This window comes from Staurois parvus, unplaced genomic scaffold (assembly GCF_062004578.1).
Source record: "Staurois parvus isolate SC_StPar_1 unplaced genomic scaffold, SC_StPar_1.0 ptg000202l, whole genome shotgun sequence".
In the NCBI taxonomy this organism is placed as follows: domain Eukaryota; kingdom Metazoa; phylum Chordata; class Amphibia; order Anura; family Ranidae; genus Staurois; species Staurois parvus.
In genome coordinates this window covers 8772681-8789065 of record NW_028317998.1, presented here as the reverse complement: position 1 = coordinate 8789065, position 16385 = coordinate 8772681, and positions in this window count along the sequence as shown.

Genomic DNA, 16385 nt, shown 5'->3' with positions numbered 1-16385 from the left:
AAGAGATAATTGTGTCAGGTGAAAGACCTCCAGCAAATTGAAAGCCTCAGCTCTTTTCCTGTGAGTTGTGTGGAGGGGTGTGTGTCTCTTCCCTCCAATCAACTGTCAGAGCTCTCTTCACTTAGCTCTGCAGAGTGTAATTTTAGCTCTCTGCCCCATTTTCTCTGAACTCTCAGACAAGCTTTATAAATGTAGCACTTGAGCTAAGAGAATAAATGACTACAGATAAACAGGTACAACTTATATAGGAGGATTTGTTTCATTTATGTGTATCACCTCAGGCTAGTCACTTCACTGGGTATATGTAATGGTTTACAACCACTTTAGGGTTCTCTCTCTGACTGCTAGTCTAATAAGGTTTGGAGTGAGATTTGATGTAGCTAATGCTGTCCTGCTTACAGTTTTAGTTGGAGACAAAATTGTATGTGAAGACATGCAGACAAGCATCTCCCTGCTTCATTATATGGGCATGTCATTTCTTAAACTCTCTTGTTTTTGCATGTTCATTCCACAATCAGTCATCAGACTATTAGAGGGGTGTCTCTACCAAGATGACTGCTTCTACAGAGGGACATAGTGCAGAACAAGACATAGTAAACTGCTAAACTATTCTATGCTAAACTATTCCTTTAGGCTTCTTATTGTCTTTTTTGAGCATGACTTCCACAGTTGTTTATTTTTCTAATGTGACATTTACATTTTTACATGACTGTTCTTCTGTATGTTTGTTATTGGATTAAAAATAAACTCCAGGATACCTAAAACTGGAGGTCTATGTCTGGAGGTAAATCAGTTTTATTTAACTGATCCTCTGCTCCTGTAAACTCCTCTGGACTGCTAGACCCATTCTCTGCAGCCTAATTTCTGCTTATGCTAGTCTAAGGTCCTTTGAAATCATTAAGATTACGCTGAGGAAGTCTACCACTGAAGCATAAGGCAGTGCCATCTCCTGGGAAAAAAGACAATCAGGTTAGTAAAAATGCTTTTCCATTCCCTAGATCTAAAAAAGCAAATAACTCCTGCAATGTGGGTACAGGTTAACTGCAAAGGAGGTGCTGACATAACACAACCTTGCTTTGTTTACACAATTAGAGCTGTGTTATATCAGTGTGCACATTGATCATCGGGTGCTGGCGGTCATCTATTGGTCAGCACCTGTTGATTGACTTCTGCTGTGTCCACTCACAGCAGAAGTGGCGCTTCTGCGGCAGGCGGGCGCCACCTGTGAGGGAAATGCAAAATTACATTTATATACGTGATTTTGCACAGAACATCTACACTGTAGCAGTAAATCTGCTATAGGGTGGAGGTCAAGTGGTTACAAAAAACAGGTAGAGCTTCACCTAATTCGCTAAGCCAAGTTAATTTTCTTTTTCAAAGTACATTTTCTGGTTGCAAGGGGAATTGTACTTAGCTTAGAAAATTAGGTGGTGATGTACTGATTTCAATCATCCAATCAATTGCAAGCAAAATTATATTTTTTTATAATCTTTGAAAGGGTGTAGACACTGTTTGCAAAGTGAATTTTCACTGTGAAGTTTCACATCATTCAGTAAAGTAAGTGAAAATTCACTTTGAAAATGAACATGCTTTACTTAAATGCTTTACATGTTTAATAAATCAGGGTCAATGGTCCTGCTTAACTCCTTTTCACAATGCAGGTCTATGAATCAATCAACTTGTTGCAGATTTACTGCAGGAGTAATGACTGTTCACTGTGAATACTGTGAAAAGGATTTAGCTTTGTACAGGCTTGGATAATTGAAGTGAACACAACTTCACCTAAAGCCGACCATAGATGGTTCGAATGTTGGCTGGTTCAGCAGGTACTATTGATTGACTTGGGTACAACCAGCATGTTCAATTTATTCACATTCATTCAATAATCTTTTTAACGCTCCGCAAACACCGCATGCATGGTTTAGCGGCGGTTGCTAGGCATTTGCCAAGTGTTAAAAACGCCCCACAAATGCCTATAATGAAGTTTGAATGGTGTTAACGCTTCGCAAACGCCCCGCAACCTCGTTGCGACCACACCGCAAACGCCAGCCGGGCATTTGCGGAGCGGCACCATAGACTTGAATAGGAGGCTTCAACTCTTCCTGACTCGACCAGAGGTGTCTGTTTTGCCGTGACGCGACGCTAACGCTCCTGTTTGAACAGCACCATGTGCTGCAATGTGCAGAATTTTCCCAGGCTTCCCAAACGCCTGTCTGCCGCTTGCTAACAAGGCTAGTGTGAACGGAGTCTAAGACTCGGTTCACACTGCTGCGACTTGAGATATGACTTGTGAGACCCCAAGTCGCATGACGTGAAATCCCATGTTAGTCAATGAGAGCTGTCATAATTAGCACTACTGAAGTCGCTCCAACTTTAGGAAAAGTTCCTGTACTACTTCAAGGCAACTTCTATCCGCCTTGTGCCCATAAACTTTATTCTGTGTGTCCAATCTAAGCATTGATAGTGTGATCTCTGTAACTTACAGTTGTGATGAGATAGCGATAACTTCAACCTTAGTTGGATACCACAGTAAGTGACTCAATCAGAATGATATCTTGCAGATCTTGTGAAGTTTATTCCATAAACTGAGAGAATCTTACAACAATAAACATTCGATAGGTCGAAAGAACATAATGTTTATGCTTCTGGCCTTGAGGCTGTTGCAATGCATCTCTGGGAAGGGGGGAGGGCTATCTATGCAACATTAGCTAAACTACTGTAAAGGAAAGTGAGGAGCAGAGACAAAACACTGAAAACATTTAAAGGCATATGACAGTCAATATGACAGTCATGTGAAACATGACACTCCCCGTCAAAATCTATGATTTCTATAATAATAAACATTAGTTCAAGTCCAATATAATAATAAAGATTCTTTCCAGGAACATCTGCAAAACAAGAGGGAAGGGAAGAACAAGGGAAAACAATGCAAACATTAAGCATAATGCAGATGTTGGTCTCAAAAGTCCAGGCTGAGACATGGAAGTCCAAATTCAGAGGGGAAGACAGCAACATGCACAATTCCTTCTTACCTCCCTTTAAATCAGGTTGATGACTTGTCTTCTTCTTTGGGCAAAAGAAGTACTAGTTCCTTTATAGGCCTAACGTAAAGGTGTCCAGAACCTTCTTTCATGGTGGATAAAGCCAAGATGTGTACCGAAATGCAGTAGTAGGTGCTTCATGACTGCCGCAGTCAGCAGGGTAAAGGCTAGTGGGAACATAGTGTCATTCTTCAGGTGTAGAGAAGACATGAATTTCTCTTCTGGTGGCATTCCTTAAGGATGCTTGGGTGTAAGAGCTTGGTATCTGGAGTTGTTCTAATGCTTTTAGAGACTGTTTCCAGGATTCCCACCTTTGTTGTTTCTCTTTGGGTAAGGGGGTATCCCAGTCTGAGCTTTCAGAAGTAAATTGTCTCAACAGTATCTTACCCTGAATGGTGAGAGGTGTAATGAAACAGATCATAAATGCTGTTCACTCCTCGCTTTGTGAAGGGCTTGTCACAGGCTGATGCTTGAAATGTGAATGTGTCTTGTTTAACATTCCGAAGCAATCCAAGATTGCGTTGTGTAACAGAAAGGTCAGATCCTAGTTGGAATTTCTTCACACTGAGAGCATGGTCATCAGAAGGAAAGGCTTGTCGCTGTTAGAGATGATTTTGTGAAGTCTGAGGTTTGCAGTGGCAAGCATGTTCTGGGTTCTGGTAAGAAGGTCAATAGCTTCTTCTTCATTAGGCAGAGATTTGAGTCCGTCGTCTACATAGAAATTCCTTTCGACGAACTGTCTTGCATCAGATCCAAATTCTTTCTCACCCTCTTGAACTGTTTTTCCCAGTCCATAAATTGCTACTGCAGAAGGACTGTTACCGAAAACATGTACCTTCATTCGATAGTCTATGACTTCATCGTTGACATCATTATTGTGGTACCATCGGAACCTGAGAAAGTTTCTGTAGTCTTCACGAATGATGAAACAATGGAACATCTGCTGAATGTCAGCCATAACAGCAACTGGCTCTTGTCTGAAGCGAGGTAAAACTCATATGAGACTGTTGTTCAGATTAGGTCCAGTGAGAAGATTGTCATTGAGGGAGACGCCTTCATGATGAGCACTTGAGTCAAAGACCACCCTAATTTGATCAGGCTTGCAAGGATGGTAGACACCAAAGCATGGTAAGTACCAACATTCTTCTCCTTCCATAAGAGGAGGTGCAGGCTCAGCATGATCTCTCTCAAACACCTTCTGCATAAAGTCCACAAAGTGCTTTTTCATCTCAGGCTTCTGGTTCAAACTGCGATTTAAAGAAACAAACCGTGATTCTGCGTGTACCCTGTTGTTTGGTAGTCTCTTTCTTGGGGTATGAAATGGTAGAGGTGCTACCCAACTGTTGGAATCATCTTGGTAGAACTCTTTACTCATGGTTTTCAAGAATTCTTTGTCTTCTATGGTAGCTGCTAACTCATTGTCTTTAGTGGTTACTTTGAACACTGTGTTGCCAATGTTGTCATCCCAGAGATTAAGAGCTTTCTTATTGTCTTGTATAATGTGCTGTTGTGCACCTTTATTAAACAGGCTTTCTTTCACAATATATTTATGTGGTCGTTGTGTGGAACAAGTTGTTCGTCCATTTGACGGGACGTGTGTTTTAAAGGAAGCGATTGAGTAGGACCTCGTGTCCTTGTCTAGGCAGACATTGCCTATGATGACCCATCCTAGATCCAGACGCTGAGCATATGGTGCATTGTGTGGACCGTTGATTTGATGACCAACTTTGTGCACCCTTAGGATGTCTCGACCAAGTAACAGCAGGATATCGGCACTTTCATCGAGGGCTGGTATTTGGTTGGCTATTTGCCTTAAGTGAGAATGGTGAAAAGCAGCTTCAGGAGTAGGGATCTCCTCTTTGATGCTTAGAATCTGGTTGCACTCAGTAAAAGTGGGCAAAGATATTTCCACATTGTCATTCAGAGGAGCAACTACAAGACCACTGGCTCTCCTACCTAAGACTTCTGTAGTACCGGAACAAGTGCTTAGAGTATAAGACAGAGCGTCTCCAGTTCAAAAAACTGTGTTCTTGCAAGAGATCTGTTACACTGATCATCCAGAATAGTATACAGTCTTATGGACCTTTCAGGTTGACCTTTGGGGTATACACGGACCAAGCATATCTTTGCACAAGATTTGTCGCAGAATCCTTCTCCGCAGACCTCTGTATATGTAGAGAACACTGGAGTGGTAGATGCTGCTTGATCTGGGTGCTCCCCGCCTTGCTTTGCCTCAGGAAGATTGTTTGTGAGCGTAGTAGAGTTGTGCGAATATTGATGAAGAGCAAGGAGAGGGGTTGATAGAAAGCTTACAGAAAAATTTATAACTTTCCTGGGGGTTAGTTCAGGTTTCCTAGGCAATGGCTGCAGGAATATTTTCATTTTCTTTCTTATAAGTTCACAGGCAAGAGTTGTGTTGTAATGTGTACACATGCAGTGTATAAACTTGCAGTTGTAAAACATTCACATCAATAATCTGTCCTGACACTGATGAGTCTTATGCTGGGATATACTTGGAGGCATGTACAGACTTGTGTAGAGGTGGCTGCACTCTCTATAGCTGTTATATCCATGTAACATCTCACTGTGTATACTAGTTAGCAAGGATTCTTATGAAGAAAGTTCACTGACCCTTTGATTAGCCAGGATGAAGCATTTAACTGTTCTTTCGACTATTCTGTGTGTCCAATCTAAGCATTGATAGTGTGATCTCTGTAACTTACAGTTGTGATGAGATAGTGATAACTTCAATCTCAGTTGGGGTCCACAATCAGTGACTCAATCAGAATGATATCTTGCAGATCTTGTGAAGTTTATTCTATAAACTGAGAGAATCTTACAGCAATAAACATTTGATAGGTCAAAAGAACATAATGCTTCTGCTTATTGCCATGAGGCTGTTGCAATGCATCTCTGGGAAGGGGGGAGGGCTATCTATGCAACATTAGCTAAACTAAAGGAAAGGGAGGAGCAGAGAAAAAACACTGAAAACATTTAAAGGCATATGACAGTCAATATGACAGTCATGTGAAACATGACAAACTTTAATGGAAGTTGCCTCCAAGTCAGATCTCCATCTATATTGATGTGATTTGGATCCAACAGGATTACAGGAAGATTACCCAGGTATTCCATGAAAGTTGCTTCAAAGTTGCTTCATAGTCGCTTCAAAGTAGTACTCAAGTCGCCTGGCAAAATCACATTGTAAGTCGTGTGACTTTCAGGTCACAGTAGACCAAGACTTACTGTGTTAAAGGGGAAATCAATCAATTGCATCTTCTATGGCTGGCTTTAATGATACATTGACAATATAAAAAAAAAATCACAATATTTAAATTTCAAGAGAATTAAACATGAATGTGTCTAGACATTATAGATCATATCACACTTAGGATTCTCAAGTAGTAAGGTAACACTGCTACAATCCATCCCTAACAGCTATATTCATGGTACATTCCAGCAGCTATGCCGTATGGAAAGCATTTGGATCTTTAGGTTGAATTGATTGATACCAGACCAACTATAGAGAGGTAGTGGTTGTAGGTGGTTTATTATGAGTTTTTTTCATCTCGGCATCTCTGTTCATCTTTTTAGTCTAATACTATTTTATGGGCTTCTGGATGTTTTTTTTAATCTATTTAATTAGATTTTCAGATTATTTATACACTGTGATGTTTCAATTTGTTCAATTTTAGTTTTTGTTATTTTCTCTATTAGGCTTCATTCACGCCTTACGATTTGGATTCGTGGGCAGAATCACAGTGACTCTTCCTGCAATTGCTGCAAAATGCAGAATGTGTGTTTGCATGCCATAATCCTTCCATGGCACCCCAAATGCAATTCAGACACAATTGAAAAGGTCGGCATTCACAGCAAACCACACCTTTAAAAAAAACTTGTGAAGCTTGTCGTCCGAAAAGGAGCAGGAGCTTCTTTTTGGGTGACAAACATGCATAGGGCAGTCCATTTAAGTCAGGCATGTCCAAAGTCCGGCCCGCGGGCCATTTACGGCCCGGGGGTCGGTTTAATACGGCCCTCCAACAGCCCTCCCTGCTCTGTGTAATGTGGCCCTCCCATGGCCCTCCCTTCTATGGTAGACAGTCTTCTGCTTGAGAGCAGAGGGCAGTGCGCATGCCTGACTGCGGCACGTTCTCCCTGGTCTGTGTAAATGCGGCTGTCGCACGGCCCTCCCTTCTGTGGCAGACAGTCTTCTGCTTGAGAGCAGTGCGCATGCGTGACTGCGCCGCGCTGGGAGCGTCAGAGGGTGGTGACGTCAGGGCCGGGCTTCCAGCGTGAAGTGTGTTTCTCTTCCCCTCCCGGCTGCCGAGCAGAGACTTCAGCTCCAGCTACCTTTTTCACCCTTCACATTAGTGCAGGTAAGTTTTTTTTAAATTTATTTTCAATACATTGTGAAAACTCAGCTGTCAGTTTATATTAATGTTATGAAATGAAAAGTATGTCGTTTGCAATTAACTTGGCATAAAATAATTTATTTGCATTTAATTGTAATGGTTCAAAGAATGTTCGGAAAAATGTTCGGCCCTCCACCATGTTCACTTCATCCAATCTGGCCCTCTTTGAAAAAAGTTTGGACACCCCTGATTTAAGTGAATGGACTGGCTCTATGAAACACGTGGAATTGCATGAGAATCATACTTTGAAAACTGTGTAGAGGGAGCACTCATTTCAGCTAAGCAAAATGTGAATGGGCCTTAAACACTTAGGCCTCTTGCACATGGGAGTAAAAAAAGCTATGATTTGAACAATTGAGTACTGTTTATGATACTTTTTTTTATTGGTACTAACATACAATTTTTCAGGACAAGCTCTCAGGGTATACCAAAGTCATTAGTACTGCTTGGACCTTGAAGAAGGAAAGGCCCACTGAAAGCTTGCCCTAAAAAACTGTATGTTAGTGCAAATAAAAAAAGTATCATGGACAGCATTCAATTGTTTTTGTTGCAAGTGCATTAATACGGCTATAATCACCTCAAGCAAGTTTTAAAGTGTTACTAAACCCATAACAGTAAAATCAGTCTGTATATGCAGTAAAGCATGCTTGTTATACTCACTGTGGAACTTAGGGGGTTAATCCTCTGCATTGTGTAAAAAGGATATTTGATCCTGTCTTCTCTGATCCTCCCCTTCTTCCACGTTCCCCATTTCATCTCCTGATAGAACACAGTCTTGGGGACACTCTGCACATGCTCAGTTTGGTGTGTCCTGCTAGAGAGTGTTTTCTTTGCGATCAGCTCAGGGCCAATCAGCACTGTCCAGACAGAGGTCAGGGGTTATACAATCTCATAGGGCAGTGGGAGGAGAATGAAAACTACTTCTACAAGCTGTAACCAGTGCTTGGCTGGACACTGATAGAAGTCACAAGATTGTTCGAACTGCTGATGAGAAAAGGTATTTTGCAGTTTATATTTACTAAAATAATTGCATTTCCATGTTCTGTGTACTGTGGGAGACCAGATATAGTGACTACAGGGTCCTGGGTTTAGTAACACTTTAGTGATTTAAAATTATATGCATTGTATATTGAACAATGCACACAGCTGAGTAAAGATCTGTAACACAGCAATGAGTACAGAGTTGTAAACACAAATATAAAATTTGACATTTGAGTACAGTAATTTACACGCATATGCTTGTTTAAGCATCTATAGGCATGTTTACATGAATATATTACAACACTGGCTATGATGAAGAATTGTACTGCTCTATAAACTTCAGCGCTTAAATTACACAGTTAAATACAGAATATTGCTTACTATTCCTTTGCGAGACTGACTAGCTCACAATTTAATTCATTTGTTTTTCATTTTAGATAATCTACATATTCTTGTTTTCATAATATACATCTACTTATTGTGTCCCCTTTATAATTGACAACCTCCGAATTGTATTATTCAATCTAAATTTGATTATCACAATCTACTTTTTATATAATTAGTATTTTGTTTATTATTTAAAATATGTATTAATTATATCCATTATAATTCATATTTATTATGTATGTTGGTATAGAGTACATTATTATAAGCACATTGTTAAACATTTATTCACACATTCTTTATATGTAGTTCATTCATAATTTTTATATATTCAGTCTCTATTTCTTCAGATTTATTTTGATTCATTCCTATACTGTCTATATTTGCTTCTTCAAAGCAACTGGCAGCACCGATGTGTTGATAGCAACTGCGTTATGGAACATTTTACAAAGCTGTAGTTTTACTAAAACTGGTGCAGCTGTGCATGGTAGCCAATTAGCTTCTAACTTCAGCTTGTTCAATTAAGCTTTGACAATAAAACCTGGAAGCTGATTGATTTCTCTGTAGATCAGCACCAGATTTTGCACTCTCCAGCTTTAGTAAATAGCGCCCAAAGTACTCAAGCAAGAGCAATATAAGGGTTAAAAATTGTGTTTGGAAATTTTTTTAATTAAGCAAGAATGAGTTCTTTAGGACTTGTATACTTTAATTGTACATTTAACAATCAACGTGTTAGTCCTTAACCACTTGAGCTCCTGAGGATTTACCCCCTTAATGACCAGGCCTCTTTTTGCTACTCGGCGCTACACTAATTCAACTGATAATTGCGCGGTCATGCAATGCTGCATCTAAACGAAATTTACGTCCTTTTTTCACACAAATAGAGCTTTCTTTCAGTGGTATTTGATCACCTGTGCGCATTTTATTTTTCACGCTATAAACAAAAAAAGACCATATATTTTGAAGAAAAACTTTCAGCTATAGAAAATATATAGTAAACTCAAAGTTAGTTATAAATTTAGGCCAACATGTATTCTGCTATATGTTTTTGGTAAAGAAAATCCCAATAAGTCTATCTTGATTGCTTTGTGTGAAAGTTATAGCGTCTACAAACTATGGTATGGATACTGCAATTTACGCCATTTTTCTGCTATACAGCGCTGCGCTAGTTTAACGGACAATTGCGCGGTCATGCAATACAGTACATAAATGAAATTTATGTACTTTTTTTTAACACAAATAGAGCATTCTTTTGGTGGTATTTGATCACCTGTGCACTTTTTATTTTTGGCACTATAACCAGAAAAATTTTGAAGGAAAATTTTTTTTTTAAAAAAAACTATTTTCTGATTTTGGTCATAAAAAATATCTAAAAAAACTAAAATTTCGTCATAAATTTAGGTCAAAATGTATTCTGCTACATGGTTTTGGTTAAAAAAAAATCCCAATAAGTGTATATTGATTGCTTTTTGTGAATGGTATAGCTTCTACAAACTATGGTATTGATAATAGCTTTTAGTTTCTGACTGCCCATCACATTTCTTGAGGTGCTAAAATACCAGGATAGTACAAACACCCTCAAATGACCTCTTTTCGGAAATTAGACACCCTAACCTATCTGTTGAGAGGCATATTGAGTCCATGGAAGATTTATTTTTTTTCCACAAGTTTCTGGAAAATGACAAAGTTGTCATTTAAATGATTTATTTCTCACACAAGCCATGGGTATATGTGGAATTACACCCCAAAATACATTCTGCTACTTCTACTGAGTATGGGGATACCACATGTGTGAGACTTTTTGGGAGCCTAGCCACATACAGGAGCCTGAAATCCAATGACCACTTTGAAAGCCTGAAGGTGCGTAACTTCCTCATTACACTTCCTCACTACCTATCACAGTTTCAAAGGCCCTGACATGCCAGGATAGCCCCAAACCCCCCCCAAATGACCCCTTTCTGGAAAGTAGACACCCCAAGGAATTTAAAAAGAGGCATGGCGAGTATTTTGCAGATCTCATTTTTTCTCACAAGGTTTTGAAATATAAAAAAAATTGAAAAAATATGTTTTTGTTTTTTTCTTCATTTTCCAAAAACTCGTGGCAACAAATGAGATCTGCAAAATACTTACCGTGCTTTTTAGCAAATTCCTTGGGGTGTCTACTTTCCAAAAAGGGGTAATTTGGGGGGGTTAGGTGCTATCCTGGCATTTCAGGGCCTCCGAAACTGTGATAGGTAGATGGAAGTGTAATGAGCAAATAAAGCCCTTTAAAAGCCTGAAGGTGCTTATTGGATTTTGGGGTCCTGTAATTGGCTAGACTGCCAAAAAGTCTCTCACATGTGGTACCCCCATACTCGGGAGAAGTAGCAAAATGTATTTTGGGGAGTGATTCCACATATACCCATGGCATGTGTGAGCAGTAAATCATTTAAGTGACAATTTTGTGTAAAAAAGAAATATATACTTTTTTTTTGTCATTTTCCAAAAACTTGTGGTAAAAAAATAAATTCTTCTATTGACTCAACATTCCTCTCAGCAAATAGTTTGGGGTGACTACTTTCCAAAAAGGGGGCGTTTTGGGGGGTGGGGGCGTTTTATGCCCAGCATTAGAAGTTTATACCACACATCATTCACTCTTCTAACCACCTGAAGACCAAGCCTTTTTGTTCACAAAAAAATCAGTATTTTTTGCTAGGAAATTAATTTAAACCTCCAAACATTATATATTTTTTTAAAGCAGACACCCTAGTGAATAAAATGGTGGGTACTACAATTTTGTATGGCACATAGTACTCGCACAGCGATTTTTCAAAAGCCAATTTAAAAAAAAAATACACTTTTTTTACTTTTAATGCACAAAAACACAATATATTGGCCAATTGTTTGGTAAAATATAAAAGATAATGGTATGCCGAGTAAATAGATACCAAACATGACATGCTTTAAAACTGCACATGCCCCGTGCAATGGCGACAAACTGCAAACATTTTTAATATCCATAGGCAGCACTTTAAAAGCCTTTAAAAGCTACCATTTTAGATTTACAGAGGAGGTCTATAGTGTTAGAATTACTGCCCTTGATCTGACATTCACGGTGATACCTCACATGCATGGTGCAACCGCTGTTTAGATAACGGCACAGGGTCAAGGCTTGTGCACACAGGTGTGCGTGCATGGGAGGGGCAAATTTTTTTTTTTTTAGTTATTTTGATTTTTTTTAAATTATTTTTACATTGTACCTTTCGTTTTTTTTTTATCACTTTTAATGCTATAACAGGGAATGCAAATAACCCCTATAACTTCAATGGGCATTGTCATATATTCTTTTTTGAGAAATCTGGGGTCTATCAGACTCTAGATATCTCCTCTGCCCTTACATTATCTAATCAAACCAAAATTGGTGTGATCAGATGCTTTCCCAATTTACAAATGGCGCTGTTTATATCCTGCGAAACTGAAGTGATGAAATGCTTGTAGCTTCCGAATTCTTAGACTATAGAGATGATTGGCACCATTCTGGTTTTCAATCAGCTCTATGGTCAGCTGGCAGAAACACCGGTTGCATTCTCAGGTTCCCCTGATGGCAAGGGACTGCCCGAGAAGGCCGTGGAAGGCAGCGGGGGAGGGGGGACATCATCTCCCACTGCTTGTAAAAGCAATCTTGCAGCTAATTAACCACTAGGATTACTTTTACATGAAAGCCGATCGCCGGCTGAAAACAACGATACCAGGATGATGCCTGCAGCTGTAGGCATCATCCTGGTATAACCATTCAAATCCAGTGATGTACCAGTATATCACTGGTCCTTGTTGGTTATATATGCTATGTTCTTTTTTTTTTGTATGCAGCCTGTGGAATGAATAAAAAAATGAGAAGAAATCTCTGCCAGAAAAAGTGTGTGGCATGCCCACCATTAGAATATACCACCCTGCATCCACCCACTTCTAATGGTGGGCACACATTAGGTCACACTTTGCCACAAGTGCCATTTCCAATATTGAATAAATGTCTAAATAGTGGCACGCTTGAATAAAATTTGTCCACGTATAAGTGGTACCCCATATGGAGAAATGATGACACCAAGTCCCAAACTATCTTGCCACTGCTCCCCATGTAGTCTGGGCATCCGGGGGGGCTCCACGTGACTATCTTTTCCCTCGTAAATCCAAAACTTATAAGTATAGCTTGTTGTCCTCTCACAGGTCTTCTACATCTTGACCCCATATCTGGCACGCTTGCAGGGGAGAAATTGTTTGAATGCAAGGCGGCCAGAAAAATTAATCAGGGACTCATCAATGCAGATGTTTTGCTGGGGAGTATAGACATCTGCAAATTTTAGGTTAAGGTGATTTGCGAGGGGCTGAATTTTGTGGAGCCGGTCAAATTCAGGGTCACCCCGAGGATGACAGAATGTATTGTCGCTGAAATGCATAAAACACATTATACTCTCATATCTATGCCTGGCCATGGCAGCAGAGAATACGGCATATGATGAATCGGGTCTGCGGACCAACACAACTGCAATTCATTTCTTTTAGTAATGCCCATGTTGAGGGTTAGGTCCAAAAAAAATGTAAATTTGAAAACCGTAATGAGTTTCCATGCGAATGGTCTGGCAAGGTTTGAATTTGGGTTGGCGGCGATAAATTGTTGTGCATTTAAATTGCTTTGATCCACAATCAACGCATACAGATATTCCGTGAAAAACAGCTCCAAAAATCAAGGAGGTATGTGAAAGACCAGGATGTACTAGACCGCTGGTACTCGCCAGTTCACCAAAAGGTAGAGCGGCACTAGTACTGGCACTCTGCTGCATATGAGAATCATCAAAATTTACCGGCAAGTGCTAACAGAGATCAGGCCTGATTCTGCGAACACTGCGGTTTTGTGTGCAATGTATCAAGTGACAGTGACCTACTGACACTGCACTTGCTGGGGGAGAAAGGGGGGGTAAGCGTAGGGGCTAAACGCAGGTGCTGGCAGGTGCTGGGGCTGATCCCGCTAACGCTGCATTTTTGGGGACACTATATTACTGTGAACGCTGGTATAGTGATGACCTGTTCAAAGATATTGACCAGTTCAGACGCTATACTAGCAATGGAGGATTATTTTACATGAGCGTGTTCCTGGCAATCAAGGGGTTAAATGTGATGACTGGTGTACTGACAGGCAATCTGATGCTATCTGGGAAGGGTGTGAAAACCACGGGAGCGCGAATCACGTATATATATATGTGTGATTTTGCGTACCCAAGCCGCCCTGTAGCAGTATTTCTGCTGTAGGGTGGTCAGGAAGCGGTTACGACGCTGCGTTACTTTAACTGACAGTTGCGTGGTCATGCAACACTGCACCCAAATTAAATTTACATCCTTTTTTTCCCACAAATTGAGCTTTCTTTCGGTGGTATTTGATCGCCTGTGCATTTTTAATTTTTTTTTATTAAAAAAAAGGCTGACAATTTTGAGAAAGAAAAACAATATTTTGGACTTTTTGCTATAAAACACGTCCAGTATAAAAATAAAAAAATCTAATTTTGTCACAAATTTCGTCCAAAATGCATTCTGCAACATGTCTTTGCTAAAAAAAAATCCCAATACGTGTAAATTAATTGGTTTACATGAAAGTTATAGCGTTTACTAATACTAATAATGGCAGCGATCAGCGACATATGACGGCGATCAGCGACTTATGGCAGGACTGCGGCGGACATTTTGACACTGGGGGGGAACTGACTTGGGGTCACTGACATCCCCAGTGACACCAATACAGTGATCAGTAAAAAAAAAAAACACTGACACTGTACTAATGGCACTGGGGAGGAAGGAATTAACATTTTTATTCACTGAAGGGGTTAACTGTGTGAGGGTAGTGTTTTACTAGGGGGCAGGGGTGTGTGCTGGACGGGGACAGGCTGATCCGGAGAGATAAACTCTTCTCTCTGGTTCAGCTTGTCAGGAGCTGACAGGCAACTGACAGAGAGCAGGGCTGTGTGTAAACAATGCAGCCCTGCTCTCTGTCAGAAATTGCCGCTAATCGCCGGGAAACGGCCGGTAATGACCGGCCGTGACCCAGCGGCTGAGACCCGCTGCTGCAACCCTACCTGTTTTGCAAAATCACGTTTTAAAAGCCGTGCCACCCTGCAAACGTTTTAATGCAGTGGCTGGGGCTCAAGTAGTTAAACAGGAGTGAGGTTCGATTTGAGATGGATAGTTTTTTCATTTTGCATGTTGACTGTTTCATTTGGGTGTTTTAACCACTGTTCTGCTGCCCGATAGCAGATGTAAATATACGTGATTTAGCATTTCCGGGCAGGGGCTGCGCCGCTATTGGCTGAGGATGTCAATCACCGTGTCCCAGCCGGCGATTCTCCGGCAGGACTTGGTATTTGCCAGTGAAGCTGAGAGGGGAGAGATCTGTGTGTAAACAACACAGGTCTCTCTCCTGTCAGTATGGACATGCTGCTTTGTATCTCTCTGCACAGCAGAAAAACAGATGTAGTGCCGACACTATGCAAGCACACTGCCAGAAATTCTACAGTCACCTGTCAGTCAGCTTCATACTTTATATGACATCTGCTATGCAACAGTGGACTTGGTTTTATTTATTTGTTTTGCAGTGCCTGTTTAAAGTTCAGTTACAGTTTTAATTTTCACGTGTTTACAAAAAAGATTGTGTTGTTATTCTTCTTATTATAAAAAACGGAAGGAGGAAAGCACAAATCAGTTTGCCTATGGTGATGGCACATGATTTAAGCCCTAGATAATACCGCCTTCAAACTGAACAATCATACCAATGCCTCAAATGTGCAAGCCAAAAACACTGGGGGGGGGGGGGGGGGATTTACTAAAACTGGAGCGTACAAAATCTGGTGCAGCTCTGCATAGAAACCAATCAGCTTCCAGATTTTATTGTCAAAGCTTCATTGAACAAGCTGAAGTTAGAAACTGATTTGCTACCATATACAGCTGCACCAGATTCTGAGTACTCCAGTTTTTGTAAATCTCCCCCGCTATCAAAATAATTGCATGTATAAAATGGGTTTAATTATTGTAAAACATATGTTGGTGTGAATCTACTATACCCGAGGAACATTTAGCCAAGCATTGCATTAGGTTAAAGGAAACATTTACTGGAATAAATAAGAGGGCTGCCAGTGTTTCTAAGAAATTTGTTTGCCTGGCTGTCTCTGGAACAAGCATCAGATTAAAGTCAGAACTCAAGATCTGCATACTTGTTCTGGGTCAGTACGAAAATGATCAAAGCCATTGTATCAGTATGACAACTAAGCAACTAGTATTCTTGGAAGAAATAGCCCTCCTTATTCTCACCAGTTTCTTATTTCAAGACAGAACACATAGAGAACTATAGAGATGCCACCAAAGATACATGTACACCCGTAATCTCATGTTTATTTTCACAATGCTTTAAATGGAATGGAAATTTTTCTATTTTTAGCATTTTTGGCATACTATTCATATACTGTAGCTTAGATTAAGCAGTGATCTGTTCCACACTGAAGCTGATGTGTGGGAGGGGCTTTATGTCATTTTTTTACACTACGAAGTG